The sequence below is a fragment of the Globicephala melas genome, chromosome 10 (assembly GCF_963455315.2).
Source record: "Globicephala melas chromosome 10, mGloMel1.2, whole genome shotgun sequence".
NCBI lineage: Eukaryota > Metazoa > Chordata > Mammalia > Artiodactyla > Delphinidae > Globicephala > Globicephala melas.
In genome coordinates this window covers 20,770,041-20,784,121 of record NC_083323.1, presented here as the reverse complement: position 1 = coordinate 20,784,121, position 14,081 = coordinate 20,770,041, and positions in this window count along the sequence as shown.

The window sequence follows — 14,081 nt, the reverse complement described above, 5'->3', positions numbered from 1 at the left end:
GTATTTGATAAGGGGTTAACAGGCAAAATATATGAAGCGCTCATACAACTCAATAGCAAAAAAACAATCCAATTAAAAAATGGGCAGAAGACCTGAATAGATGTTTCTCGAAAGCAGACATGTGGATGGCCAACAGACACATGAAAAGATGCTCAACGTCACTAATCATCAGGGAAATGCAAATCAAGATCAAGATGAGATATCACCACACACCTGTTAGAATGGCTATTATCCAAAAGACAAGAAATAAGTGTTGGCCATGATGTGGAGAAAAGGGAACCCTTGTACATGGTTGGTAGGAATGTAAATTGGTGTAGCCACTATGGAAAACAGTATGGAGGTTCCTCAAAAAACTAAAAATAGAGTTACCATATGATCCAACAATTCTATTTCTGGCTATATAACTGAAAAAAATGAAAGTGCTAACTTGAAAAGATATATGCACCCCAACTTTCATAGCAGCATTATTTATAATAGCCCATATATGGAAGCAACCTAGGTGCCCCCCAGTGGACGAATGGATAAAGAAGTGCCATATAAACGTATGATTTATAATTATGGGATATTACTCAGCCATAAAATAGATGGAAACGTTGCCATTTGCAACAACATGGATGGACCTTGAGGGCATTATGATAAGTGAAATTAATCAGACAGACAAGTACCATCTGATCTCTCATATATGGAAGCTAAAAAAAAAATGAAAAAAAAGAACAAGGAAACGAGTCTCCACTCTCTTTGCAGTACCTAACAAACTACTTAGCACCTAACAGATGCTCAATAAATATTTGTGGAAAATATGAATTTAAAAAAAGTGTGGTAATGGTAGATCAAATGCAGAGAATTTAGAAATAGATCCACACAAATACACCCAATTAATTTTTGACAAAAGTGCAAAAGAAATCCAATGGAGGGGAGATAGCGTTTTAACAAGTGGATTAATTGTGGTATATTCTTAAAATTGAGTAGTACAACAGCAATAACTGCTGCTACACACAACAACATAACGAATCTTACAGATAAAATGATTGTCAAAAGTAGCCATATACGAGAGCTTAATAACAACAAATAGGAATGAACATTCATTCAGTCAAGTGAGGACCTACTATGAGCTGGGCTCTGAGTCGAGGCTTTAGAGCATGTCAACATGAATAATTTGTTGGGCTCTTCTTATGTTTTCCTTTCCTTTTGAAGTTGCAGGAGAACACCCCATGTAATGACGTTTGATCTGAGAAGAGATCTGTGGTATCCAGAAAATACACAAAATGATTGTTCACTTTGTTCTCATTTTGTCGTTTTAAATCTCAAGGTCATATGCTCTGGCTGGCTTTATTTGAAGTTAAATGGCTTGACCTCACTTGCAAATGAATGGAATGTGCACAAAAAAAGAAATGTCAGCTAAGAAGGAAAATGCCTCTGGGTGAGGGCAGTAAACTGGGAGATTTTACATCTTTTTTTTTTTTTAAATTTATTTATTTGGCTGCGCTGGGTCTTAGTTGCGGCACATGGGATCTTCATTGCCGCGTGCGAGATCTTCATTGTGGCGTGTGGAATCTTTAGTTATGGGATGAGACTGAGTTAGTGATTAAGCCCCTTGATACTGCCATTTGTTTAATCACAAACTGAGGATACTTGTTATTTAGTAATATGTATATCATCATCATCTTCAACGGCACAGATACGCCAACTAAAGGTCTGGCTGTGAGCCATACAACATTAGGCATGTCACAAAGGGGACACTAAATATTATATAAACTGGGTTCCTGAAGGTGGCTAGCTTTACAAATTTTAATCAATAGGCAGTGAGTCAAAAAATATGAATCCCTAGGTGGTTGTAAAGTTTAGTTCAGCTTCCCTGCCATGACCTTACACTTGCAACCCGTTCACTCATGCATTCATTCAACATTTATTAAGTACTTTCTCTCTTCCATGATTTCAACAAAGATCTATTACTGGCACATATGTGCTCGGCTTTGGGTAATGGTGAATAAAATAGATATGAGTCGACCCTAATAGAAGTACTGTTTACGCCCACGGTTTGACAGAGATCGTGCTGTCCAAAAACTCACTCTTTAGCAGGAAGACAAACTGGTAAGCCAACCCGCAGACACAATGTCATGAGTGTATGGAGGTGTTCACTGGGAATAGCGGTAAGCTCTCCCTGTGTCATGGGAAGGCTTCTCTAAGAAGCTAATGCAGTAGCTGGACCTTGAAAGAAAAACGAGAGATTTCAGACATTTGGGGAAACATGTTTTTTTAAATTAATTAATTGATTTGTGGCACGCGGGCCTCTCACTGTCGTGGCCTCTCCCATTGTGGAGCGCAGGCTCCGGACGCGCAGGCTCAGCGGCCATGGCTCACGGGCCCAGCCGCTCCGCGGCATGTGGGATCTTCCCGGACCGGGGCACGAACCCATGTCCCCTGCATCGGCAGGCGGACTCTCAACCACTGCGCCACCAGGGAAGCCCGGGAAACATGTTTTGAGTAGAGCGAGTGGCAGGATGCTGAGGCATGGGAATGTGAAACATGCACGGTTTGGAATGCAGAGCTCTGAGGGCGTGCGGATGGGGGCGAAGCTAGGCCATGTGAGGCCTTGTGAACCATGTCTTGGAACTCGGATTTTATTGTGAGGCGTATGGAGGCGGTTGATGGTTGTGAAACAGAGAAGTGACATGATCAGGTTTGCCTTTTAGGAAAACCATCTACCAACATTGTGACTCCAGGAGCTACTAGAGAGACTGGGTCAGTGCAACTTGGCCACTCCCTGGATGCAGGTGTGTGTGTGGAGGTGACAGGGTATGCGGGGGGGCGTCTAGGAGACTCCCAGGCTTCTGGCTTTTTGCAGCAGCCTCTGTTTGACCCCCAGACTCCAGACTTTTCACACTAAACGCATTCTGCAGGTGACAACCAGACCTATCTTCCTGGAACAGATCTTTTGTCATGTTGCTTCCTTGTTACAAAACATTCAGTCAGGATTTCTCACTCCACAAATACGAATTTCTGAGCTTCCTTCCAAGGCCCTTTGTTGGGTCTACTCTCTGGTTCCAACTTTAAATCCTTCTGCTCACCAGAACGCTCCTCTTTCCATTGCTGCAAAGACATTCCTTTCTCTTCCGTCTCGCTGTCCCTGTATCTTCCTTCTGGATACCTTAAGCACACCATCCTCCAAGTCTAGCCTAGCTTCATCTCCCTCATATGGCCTTCTCTGACAACTTCATGCCTCACTGATCCGCTGTATCTTCATCTACTGCAGTTTGGAGCTAAGTACGTAAGACTAGAATATGAGCCTCACAAGGGCAGGGATTTTGTTTATTTCACTGCTACATTCCCACGCTTGGGAACAGTGCCTGGAACATGGTAGGTATTTGATAAACATTTGCTGAATGAATGAATGATTATTCGGTCCTCCATAAATATTTAAGAAAGAAAACATTCTCAAGAAATAGAACATTTGATGGATCTGATCACTAAGTCAACCAGCATATACTGAGTGATTGCTCTGTGACAAGCATTGTGATGGTTTCTGTGTATTCAGAAAGTAATTACGGGCTTCCCTGGTGGCGCAGTGGTTGCGAGTCTGCCTGCCGATGCAGGGGACACAGGTTCGTGCCCCAGTCCGGGAAGATCCCACATGCCGCAGAGCGGCTGGGCCCGTGAGCCATGCCCGCTGAGCCTGCGCGTCCGGAGCCTGTGCTCTACAACGGGAGAGGCCACAACAGTGAGAGGCCCGCGTAGCGCAAAAAAAAAAAAAAAAAAAAAATTACACCTGGAGTCCACAGTGAGAACAAAGTCATTATCCTACAGATCAGAATCTGATGAATATTTACATTTTAGCACACATAAACATCAGTAGGGAACAGCACAAACAATTTTTGTTAAAAAACCCCACAGAATTTCATGTCCCTTAGATTTCAAAGTTTTGTTTTCAAAGACTTATTTTCAAAATCTGATAATACCAAACTTTGGTAAAGATGTGGAGAAATAGCCACCCTCAAACACAGCTAATGGGGAGGAAAATTAGTCCAATCATGTTGGTGGGCAGTTTTCCAGTTATCTAGTAAAAGTGAAGATGGGTGTACAAGACAGTCCAGTAATTCTACTCCTACACAGGAAAGTTCTCAGACATGTGCTTGGAGACAGAAACGATAGTGCTAAATGGTAGCACAGTTTGAAACAAACAGCTAGAAACAACCAAAACGTCTCACCAGCAGCAGAATGGATAAATAAATTGTGGTTGCATCCCGGTGGTGGAATCTTCTGGAGCTGTGACATGAATGAGCTTGAGCTATAACTGTCCACATGACTCAATCTCACAAATGTTATATTGAATTTTTTAAAAAATCAAGGTGTAGAATAATAATGCATAAGGATCCTCTTTACATAAAGTTTAAACATAGAATATAATACAATATATTATGTGTGAATTGATATAAATGTAGTAAAAGTATAAAATATGCCTGTTAAGGTGATCAACCATCACAGTTTGCCTAGAAATTTGTTTTACTGCTGAAAGTTCCATATCCTGGAAACCCTCCATTTTTCAGGCGCACCAAGACCATTGGTTGCCTTACCTGAAGAAGAGAAACATCCGGCTTAGAGTGGGGGTGACTTCTTCAGGAAGGGAAGGAAATGGGATTGCGTAAAGCTACGCTGAGTATAATTCAGTTGAATTTGTAATGTGCTGTTTCATAAACTGGATCATGGGTATGCGGGTATTTGTTATATTATTCTCCATTTGTACATCTTAAATATTTCGTAATTAAGAAACAACCCCCCCCCCCCGCAAACCTCCTATAATGGACGCACCCCCAGCTTTCAGGACTGAAGCACTCACTCCTTCAGCTGCCTGGAGTGCTGGCAGGTTCATCCTCTTACTCTCACCTGAGTTTTGAACTTCCCCCATTCCTAACTGGCTTTGTTTGAATGGATACACTTCATTTCTGGGGGCAGCCTGCAGTCAATGACTGCTTGATACATGGGTGTAAAGGCTCATTCCTCGTTCCTCAATTCGGGACCCTTCTGAAGGGCCACCCAGGCTTCAGAGCTCCCTGCAGGGTCAGCTGAAGTGTCTGTTGTGATGGCATCACAGCCCACCTTCTTCTGCCCAGTCTCGCCTCCTTCCCTTCCCTTCCAGATGTTGACCTGAGAGTACTCCCCGGTAGACAGGATGCATGCAGATCTCCATCTCAGAGTCTTTTCTCCAGGAGAACTTGACCTGTGACACTGTCCTTCCAAGAAAAAGCGAAAGAGAGAGGGAGAGACACTGAGATCACAAATTGTGAAATGACTCCCTTGCCTCTTTTTTTCTTTAGCACTTGCCTACTCCACCTTGTATCCCAGTTAATTTTTAAATCTCAAGCTTATATACTACACAGAATTCTAGGTCTGGATGTAGAAAAGAAGCAGAGAAACACTGATTATTTTTTAATGGACAATAACAAAATGATATAATTTTTATTTCCCACAGAGGGGTTTTGTGGGTTAGAGAACATTCTAGCACCTGTTTTTGCTGTTCCCACCAAATGAGTCATTGAGAGGGATTGGGTGATTCCATCTGAGCAGAGGTGTATGACTCTGAAAAAAAAATAAACAGAGTCTAAAACAATACATAATGAGCCACTGACTTGTGTCGTGTGGATAAATAAATCCTCTCAGAACAGAGAGGAGGGGCAAGTCAGTGAGGTAAAGCAATGGGATGAGGTTCAGAACACGGTTACAGAATAAAAACAAATGAGAAAAAGAAGGAGCGTCTCAAAGCAGTCATCTTTCCACAAGCCTAGCAGATCTAGGAGCAAGTTCAGTCATTTGATCTTGGACCATAACCTAAAATCTGCCAAGACCACTCTCACCACTATCCTTTCCCAGTCTCGATAACCTTCCAAACTCCAAGACTGCAGGGCTCCCTCCCCTAGAAAAACACACACACACACACAGCCAAAATTCCTACCATGGTTCCTAAGCCCCCTGATAATGTCTCGTGTCTCCCTCGCCAAGTTCCCTAATGGGAGGAGGTACGGTTTGGTACTGCTTTCTAAATTCTGCCGGCAGGAAAGGGCTCTGGAAGTCAGCTAGATGTAAATCACAGCTCTACCACTCACTAGTTATGTGACCTGGGTCAAGTAACCACACCTCAATTTCCTCAACTATGAATTGAGAATAACCCTCCTAACGTAGGTAGGAGGACTAAGCAAGAAAATGCTTGCTAAGCATTAAGGGCAATGCTTGGAAGATCTGTGTAGAGTTTAATAAATGATGGATTACTTGAATATTTTTAAATGTAAAAATAATGATTCTAAGAAGGTGTAGGAACAAAACACATACATATTTCAATACTATGCAAATTATTTTAAACTGACTGTGATGTAGGATTAAAATAAATCTAGTGAGGAAAGAAGGGAGGACTAAACTTCACGTTCCTACCAAACCATCTGTAGAAATGTTAAAATTAGAACATTCTTGTGACAGAATTGTCATGTTCATTGAACTGAATTGTCAGGGGAAAAAAATGGTCAGGTTCTGTTCAATGTTACAATTCCTATGAGAGTAATTAAAATCTGAAGTTCTGTTTCTTTATTTAGAAATAATGTCTGCTTGAAAAAAGAGCTCTAATTGTCCCTATTTACACACTGGCTGCAAGAGCCCATTCTAGGCAGACAGACAACTCTGTAATTAGCCCCCTTCAAGAACAAAGCAGTGACCATCTTTCAGCTGCTTTCTGGCTTTTGAGCTTAGGAAGCAAAGGAGAGTTTTTGGCTTGCTTGCAAAATGGAATTTAAATCTGCCCCAAGCAGTCAGTTGCAAGAATGATAATTGCGCAGTTTGTTACAATTGATTTATAGAGGCCCCAGGAAAGAATGAAGAGCTTCTAGCTAAAATTGTCAAATGAATAATCAGTGATATGTGAAATTTTCTCTCTTAAGATTTTAATGGCTGTATTTAGAATAAAATGGTAATGTTGACCTATTTCTCATGCAGTGAATAAACCAGCTGATATTTTGGAGTGTCTATTAATCATTCTTATAGACACCACCCTTCTGAATATCCACTAGGGTCTGCTTTATATTAGTATTTTGCACATTTCAGATGAACTTTCAATGAAACAAATTTCAATTAATTGAATTATGCCTTGTAAAAGAATGTAGGCAAAAGTTAAAATTGTGCTACTGGGACCAACAAAAACTTTTATGTGCTATCAGAATCTTCTGCAAAGAGCGTATAGACTGAATTAACCTACCCCCTCTCCCTTGCAAAACACACATATAATATACACACGCATATATACACACTCAGCTCCAAAGAAATGGAATGATTCCACTTTGGTGTGTCACATGCAAATATTCTGCTCGTTTCATTCAATCTAGAAGTCTATGATGTGAATTTAATCTAGCTACATTTATTGTGATTACTGATGTAATTTGGACGCTCTCTGCTCTTTTACTCTGCTATTTTATTAGTAGTTTTCCATAATTCTTTGCTCTTGATTACAGCGTCCATCCTTTATCTCTTTTAAGATTTTAACGTAAGTCAAGCTCCTTTGGGGATTGCTATATTTCTATTTCTTTGGCTAATAAACTTCCCTATTTGTTTGGTTTGTTAGTATCTTTCCTGGGTTTGGATTACTGCATGAGTTTGTAAACTTGCGGCCTCATCCCTCGCTCATTACTCTGGATGACTCTTCCTGTTCTACGATGACTTTTTTTTTTTTTTTTTTTGCAGTACGCGGGCCTCGCACTGTTGTGGCCTCTCCCGTTGCGGAGCACAGGCTCTGGACTCGCAGGCTCAGCGGCCATGGCTCACGGGCCCAGCCGCTACGCGGCATGTGGGATCTTCCCGGACCGGGGCACGAACCCGTGTCCCCTGCATCGGCAGGCGGACTCCCAACCATTGCACCACCAGGGAAGCCCCACAATAACTTTTTAAAAAATTGTGACTATAGATTTTTAAATTTGAGACTATATAAGCTATCATTTTAATGTATCTGGGCTGGAATTAAAAAATTCCATGTACTCTTCTCTATTGTGACAGGAAACCAATTTATTTGACTTAAAAATCAAATATTGAAAGAAAAGATAAAGCAGAAAAATATATCAAACATGTTTATAGAGTTAAATAGGACACTGGAGGAACCAGCAATGAAGCCCAGATCAGATTTTCAGCTTAGCAACCAAGAAGTTGCTGCTGCTACTCATGAAGGTAAGGGCCTTGGAGGAGGAACAAGTTTGCCTCAGATTTCCTGCCCGTATATTAGGGAGAATCAAGCTATTGTGAGGGACCAGGTATAACAAGCCTCTTAGGAACTAGTTGTGTGCTTCGTTAGACGAACCAGTTCCGAGCTGTCATCTGCAGGGGCTCTGGGGGAAAGCAGAGGGCCCACACAGTACGGGGAGTGGGATGGGGGCCTGAGGCAGAAGTGTCCAGGAGGTCCCTAGGGGATTTCTTGTCACCTTAGAGTGACAGTAAGAACTGCACAGAAGGAAGGTGAAGGAACTTAGAAGCCTTTTAAGAAACATAACAGTAGCCATACGCTGCTTGAGAGCTGAGAGAAAGAAACCATCCACAAAGAGGTCAAACTCTTGACCTATGATTTTCGGTTAGGATTTTGTGTAAGTTTTTATCTGCTAATACCATATCATCATGCTTAACAGTTTTTAATGTTGCATTATTTTATGTCATCTTGTAAAAACTGTGGAGGGTAAGAAGAACAGATATTATCTCCATTTTACAGATGAGAAAGCTGAGGCTCAGGGAGATGGTCTTATTTAAGTTTTCATGGCTAGAAAATATGAAAATCAGGATTAATGCCAAATATTTTGATTTTTATTTCCTTGCTCTTCCCATTTCTTGTTATTGCCTCTCAACATGCATCTTGTTAGTGGGGAACCCTTTTTCTCATCTCCTGATGTATCCTTCCCAGGAAGGACACTCCATCAGTTTAACTCCTGACCTCTCTCCCTTTCCTCACTCCAGCCCGGGGAGGTAGTAATTTACCTGATAGGTAAATTTAGGAAGAATTCTCCCCTTATTCCTTTTGTGAAGGAGTTTGCCTGCCCAGAGAGAATATCTACTCTACTCTGCAATTCTAAGAGGTATGGGGGAGATGGGTCGGTGGGTGGGAGTTGGGAAGATTTTCTAGTTCATTTCTGCCCAGAATTTGGTACTTAAATTTGCCTAATCCAGTCAACAGGCCCATTTGGTTAATACCCTAAACTCTACCCTCCCATCTAGCTTCTATTTTGAATCACAGTGGTATCTTGGCTTCTATCCTTACTCATTATTTTAGTTCTCATCTTGCTCAGAGCCTGGACAAAAAATAGGGTTACTATTTATTGGAGACCTCCCATATAATCTGCAACACCCTAGGGAGTTTGGAAATAAGAATGAGGTATGGGAGCAAACAGTCATGACCAAATACTACAATAACCACAGGAATATTGCACAACTCAGAAAATATATTAGGGACTTCCTTGGCAGTCCACTGGTTAAGACTCCGCGCTTCCACTGCAGGGGCCATGGGTTTGATCCCTGGTCGGGGAGCTAAGATCACCCCGCATGCCATGCGGCGCGGCCCCCAAAAAAATTATATAAAAAAATAAAATATATTAGACATCAACAGAACTTAGCTAGGAGAATCCATTTAAGTATGAGTAGCAATTGATAGATGGAAATGCTGAAAATGAAACCCATTCTCTTAGGAGAGAAATCAGTGGACCAGGTAACAAATTAACCGCTATTCACTGCTTAAAGTCTCTAGGAGCAGAAATAAAGTCAATGCATACGAGGTATGCAGTGGTTCAAAGAAATAGCATCAGAAATGAACACTAAGGTGAAGCATTAAGCTTATGGCAAAAATCTGTTTTATAAAATAGCCTTATATATGAGCTTCTTTCCTTAAAAAGCACCTTGATAGTCACTTCTTCAGTGCAGCCTGCCCGGATTAACCGTACCCAAACAACCTTTTTGTTAAGTGCTTACTATATACTAGACACCTTTTTATACATAAAACGTACACAAGTACATGGGTAAAAGCAGAATGTGGCTCCTTACTGAAGAAAGAAGTGTAGCAAACTTCTGAGTGGGGAATGAAGATGAATTTACCATGAGAATCCCTTCCACTTTGGAAGGGCTGGCAAGCCTGTGAAAGTGTATTTGCAGGTCCTGGTTCTTGTGGATAGTGGATTCATGTGTTAAAAACACCAAACACATCCCTGCTCAGGTCAGAATAGATATCACACAGCTAATCCCAGAGGGAAAGGAGAGGTTCAGTATTTCTCTACATCTTCCCATCTCTCCTGCTTCTCTCCTGGAACTGTCAGTGTGTGTGGTCCATGTGTGTGTGGTCACCCTTTGCTCACCGCCTCTGAGCCTCTGACGAGGATGGTCACCTCAGGATGCTTATCTCTACTGAGTTTCTGTTGCTTTTTCACTTACTAATGAAGTAATATGAGATCAGCACTGTGTACCATTCTTGAAACCTGCATTGAAGATGGTGTGATGTGCATACGGTAGATAGCTCAAAACAGAAGTGTTGGAAAGCATTTGGTACTTTTCATAGTGATTTTTTTCTTTTCTACTTTGGATTTTTGCCTGGATGCTCCTGAAATGACGTATACGCTCCTCTGCCAGCCTCCAAACTTCCTGCGGGCACGAATCGAGTCTTACTAATCTATGTAACGTCTCCCCAGTGTGTGCATACAGATTGTGCTCGATAAGTACTTGTTAGATGAAAGACTGGTCACATTACTGAGGGAAGAAAGAATCCTAAGCCACCTTGAGATTTACTAGTTACTCTAACTTAACATCAGGCTCAGGATACTCCGCAGATGCATTCATAATGGAGAACCAAGATGTCGGGCTGTAGGGAAGAGTGGTTCTGGCAGCGGGAATTTTTTCTTGATATCTAAAAAGTTTGTGCATCAACTTTAATTATGTGCTAGTAGCTTCAAACAAAAGAAAAACACTTTAGTGCAACTAATCTAAAAATATTTTTATTTGTCAGAAATAAAATTAATTTTATTAGGATTACTAATCAGTGTTAACTGATTTTTATATTTATTGATAAATAAATTTTTATATTTATTTATTTTTTATATATTTATTGATTTTTATATTTATTGATAAATATCACCAACTGCTTTTCAAACAACTTTTCTCGGTTTCCTACGCCACCAGAGGGATCAGAGCACACCTTCCACATCACTTCTCTCCCTTCCCCAACTCTGGGTAGTAACTTTTTTTCCCTAAAGTTTCACTTAATGAAAAATGCTAATTTGCGGTTCTTTTCCTTCTTATTTCTTTGACTACACTACTGAGGCTGAACAATTTCTCCTATTAATGTCCTTTGCTCATTTTTATCCCCAGCAATCATGGTGGTCTTCTTGCTAATGTGCATAAATGTTATTACATAAAGGTAAAAAATATTAACTGCTGCCTATGTCCTTGTTGTATAGGTAGTTTTTCCAGTTGACCTGTCTTTTCCTTGGTTATATTTTTTATGTGAAGAAGTTTCAAAATTGTGTGCAGTAAAATCTCTCCCACTCATGATATCTTCAGTCACTCCCAAGCTTGGAAAGTTGCACTGCCCCCAGAAGTTTGATAAATTTTAATTTAATTTAATTTTACTTTTTAAAAAAATGGTCTGAGTTTTATATATAAAGGCTTAATCCTTTTGGAACTTACTGGGGTACATGTGTAAGATAAAAATCTAAATAATTATTTTTCTGCCAAATTGATAGTCACGTATCCTAGTACCATTTGTTGAATTATTCTCTCCTCTACGTTATTTGGTGATGGCTTTGTGAAAAATCATTTAAATTCTTATATGTAATAGGATCTCCATCTTCTGTTTATTCTAGTCCAATGATCTGTTGTTGAAAGATTACCACACTATTTCAAATTTTGCTTTAGAATCTTCTACCATGTAAGACTTTTTACCACCAATGACATTACTACTGCTTTTTGAACGTTATTCTATATTTACCTTTGTTTACTGCTTCACGTGAACTTTAAAATATTTTCCTTTTTTTCCCACGAAAATGATTCTGTTGGGATTTATCTATGAATGAATCTGCAAAGAACTGACGTGCTATTTAGTTTTCCAATACGGTATACCTTTCCATTAATCAAGTATTTTAACTCTTTAAGCAAAATTTTGTATTTTCTTTAAAGAGGTCATACACATTTCTCATAGAAGTTACTCCCAAGTATGTTTTTTTCTTGTGACTGCAACTGGAATCTCTTTCTCATTATATTTCTTAATAACTTCTCAGTGGTTTGCAGAAATGCTATTAATTTTCACAAAATGTATTTAGCTCTTATCCAGCCTTTTCAAAACCATGGGTCCTATCTTTTGTAGAGGAGTATTAGGGGAAGCATTCATGGAAGAACATTTCTGTGCCATTTATAGAAAATCCAGAGTCGCCATGTGACTCAAACGCCCTTTATATGAAAGATGAACATAGGTTTCTTTTACGGGGTGAAGAGATATATCTATGCCCTCTGCATCCCTGGTCTTAAAAACACTGCTTTCCCTCCCAAACCGTGGGAACAATCCCAGCTGTTCTTCAGGAATGCTCTTTCCTAGTCTCGTTGGTGTCCCAGTCCTTGCTCTGGGCCTCTTGGCTTGCGCAGCCCATTCACAGCGCTCTGGTGGCTTTTAGAGTGTGACCTCTCACCATGCCCTCACAATGCTACTCCTCTAGTTTTGGCGTCACCAGCTGCTACCCCTGAGCGACTCCTTGTCTCCATTTGTCCTTCTCACCTGGGAGTCCTTCCAGCCAGACTAGACCCTGGTGCAGAGCCAGAAGCAACCGCCCATCTTGTTTCCTTTTTGTTCCCCAAGAAATCCAAAGCTAAACTTGGATGATTTAGCTTACCCCATGCTCTTCTCTTCTTTTGATGGTTTTTCAGTCTTCTAAATATTTTTCATTGTCTTGTTTTATATGTGATTTAGCATAATAAACCACATCAAGTCTTTCCTAAAAATAGGCAAGATATAAATCTTAGCAAATTTTTCTAAGATTTATGGTTTTATGGTTAAGATTTTATGATTTATTAAATAAATTACACCATGTATGCTATTCAGATTAACAGCATTAAAAAAAAAAAGAATGAAGCAGTGGGGAAAGGGCACATGTATTACTATGTAACCAATTTTTCATTCAGAAAACAAGCTAGAATACTTCCTGGGTGTCTATGTATGTATATATGTGTGTGTTTATTTTTTTATATATACCCATGTGTATGTATATATATAGGTTATTCAAAACGTACATGTGCACACAGGTGATATTAAAAATAGTTTAAAACAACAGTCACCTAAATTCGCATATAAATAAAAATTTTAAAATACATTCCCTTTTGTTCTCTAATAAAACTGCTTTAAACAATGTAAGTTGTAGTGAAAACGGTGCATCAAATAATTTCTAAATTGTTTGTTGATTTTTAGAAATTGCTGGTGTGACATTGTATATGACCTAGCTGTCACTGGCTAAATGACGCCCCCTTCTGAGCCCGGAGCTGTGTCAAACTCTTCCAGCTACTTCCCTACTGCATGGATGGACATTAGGTTCCCATAACCAGGGACTTTGTTGCAGGCAGAGAGCAGCTAAGCCTGCTGTTCACTGTGACAGCCAGGCAGCCTCTGGACGCCAGCGCTTCCCACATAGACTGGACCCAGACTGCCTTCACCTCGACCCCTGCCCACGAAATGGTCTCCTTGTTTCCAGAATACTCCTGGCCACTCTCCCGAATCGGGTCAAGGAAATGGGTGCTACTTCCTAGCGATTCCTGGAATCACCACTGATAGAGGAGGACCCAGAACAGTCCCCATCCTTATTTAAGCTGAAGCAGACAACTGCCACCAGGTGGCGCCAACCTCAGCGGCCTGGACGTGAACAGATATGGCTCTTGCAGCTCTGGCTGTTAAAACTGGCCTGTCGTTTAACTAACCTGGCAATAATGACCCCGCATTTACACGGTGAGTTTTTTGGGCTTCACTTACTGTATTATCGGTGAGGGAGTTAGATTTTAGATTGTTATGAGGCTGTACCTAAATTTGTTTCCCCTTCTCAACAATTTGATTT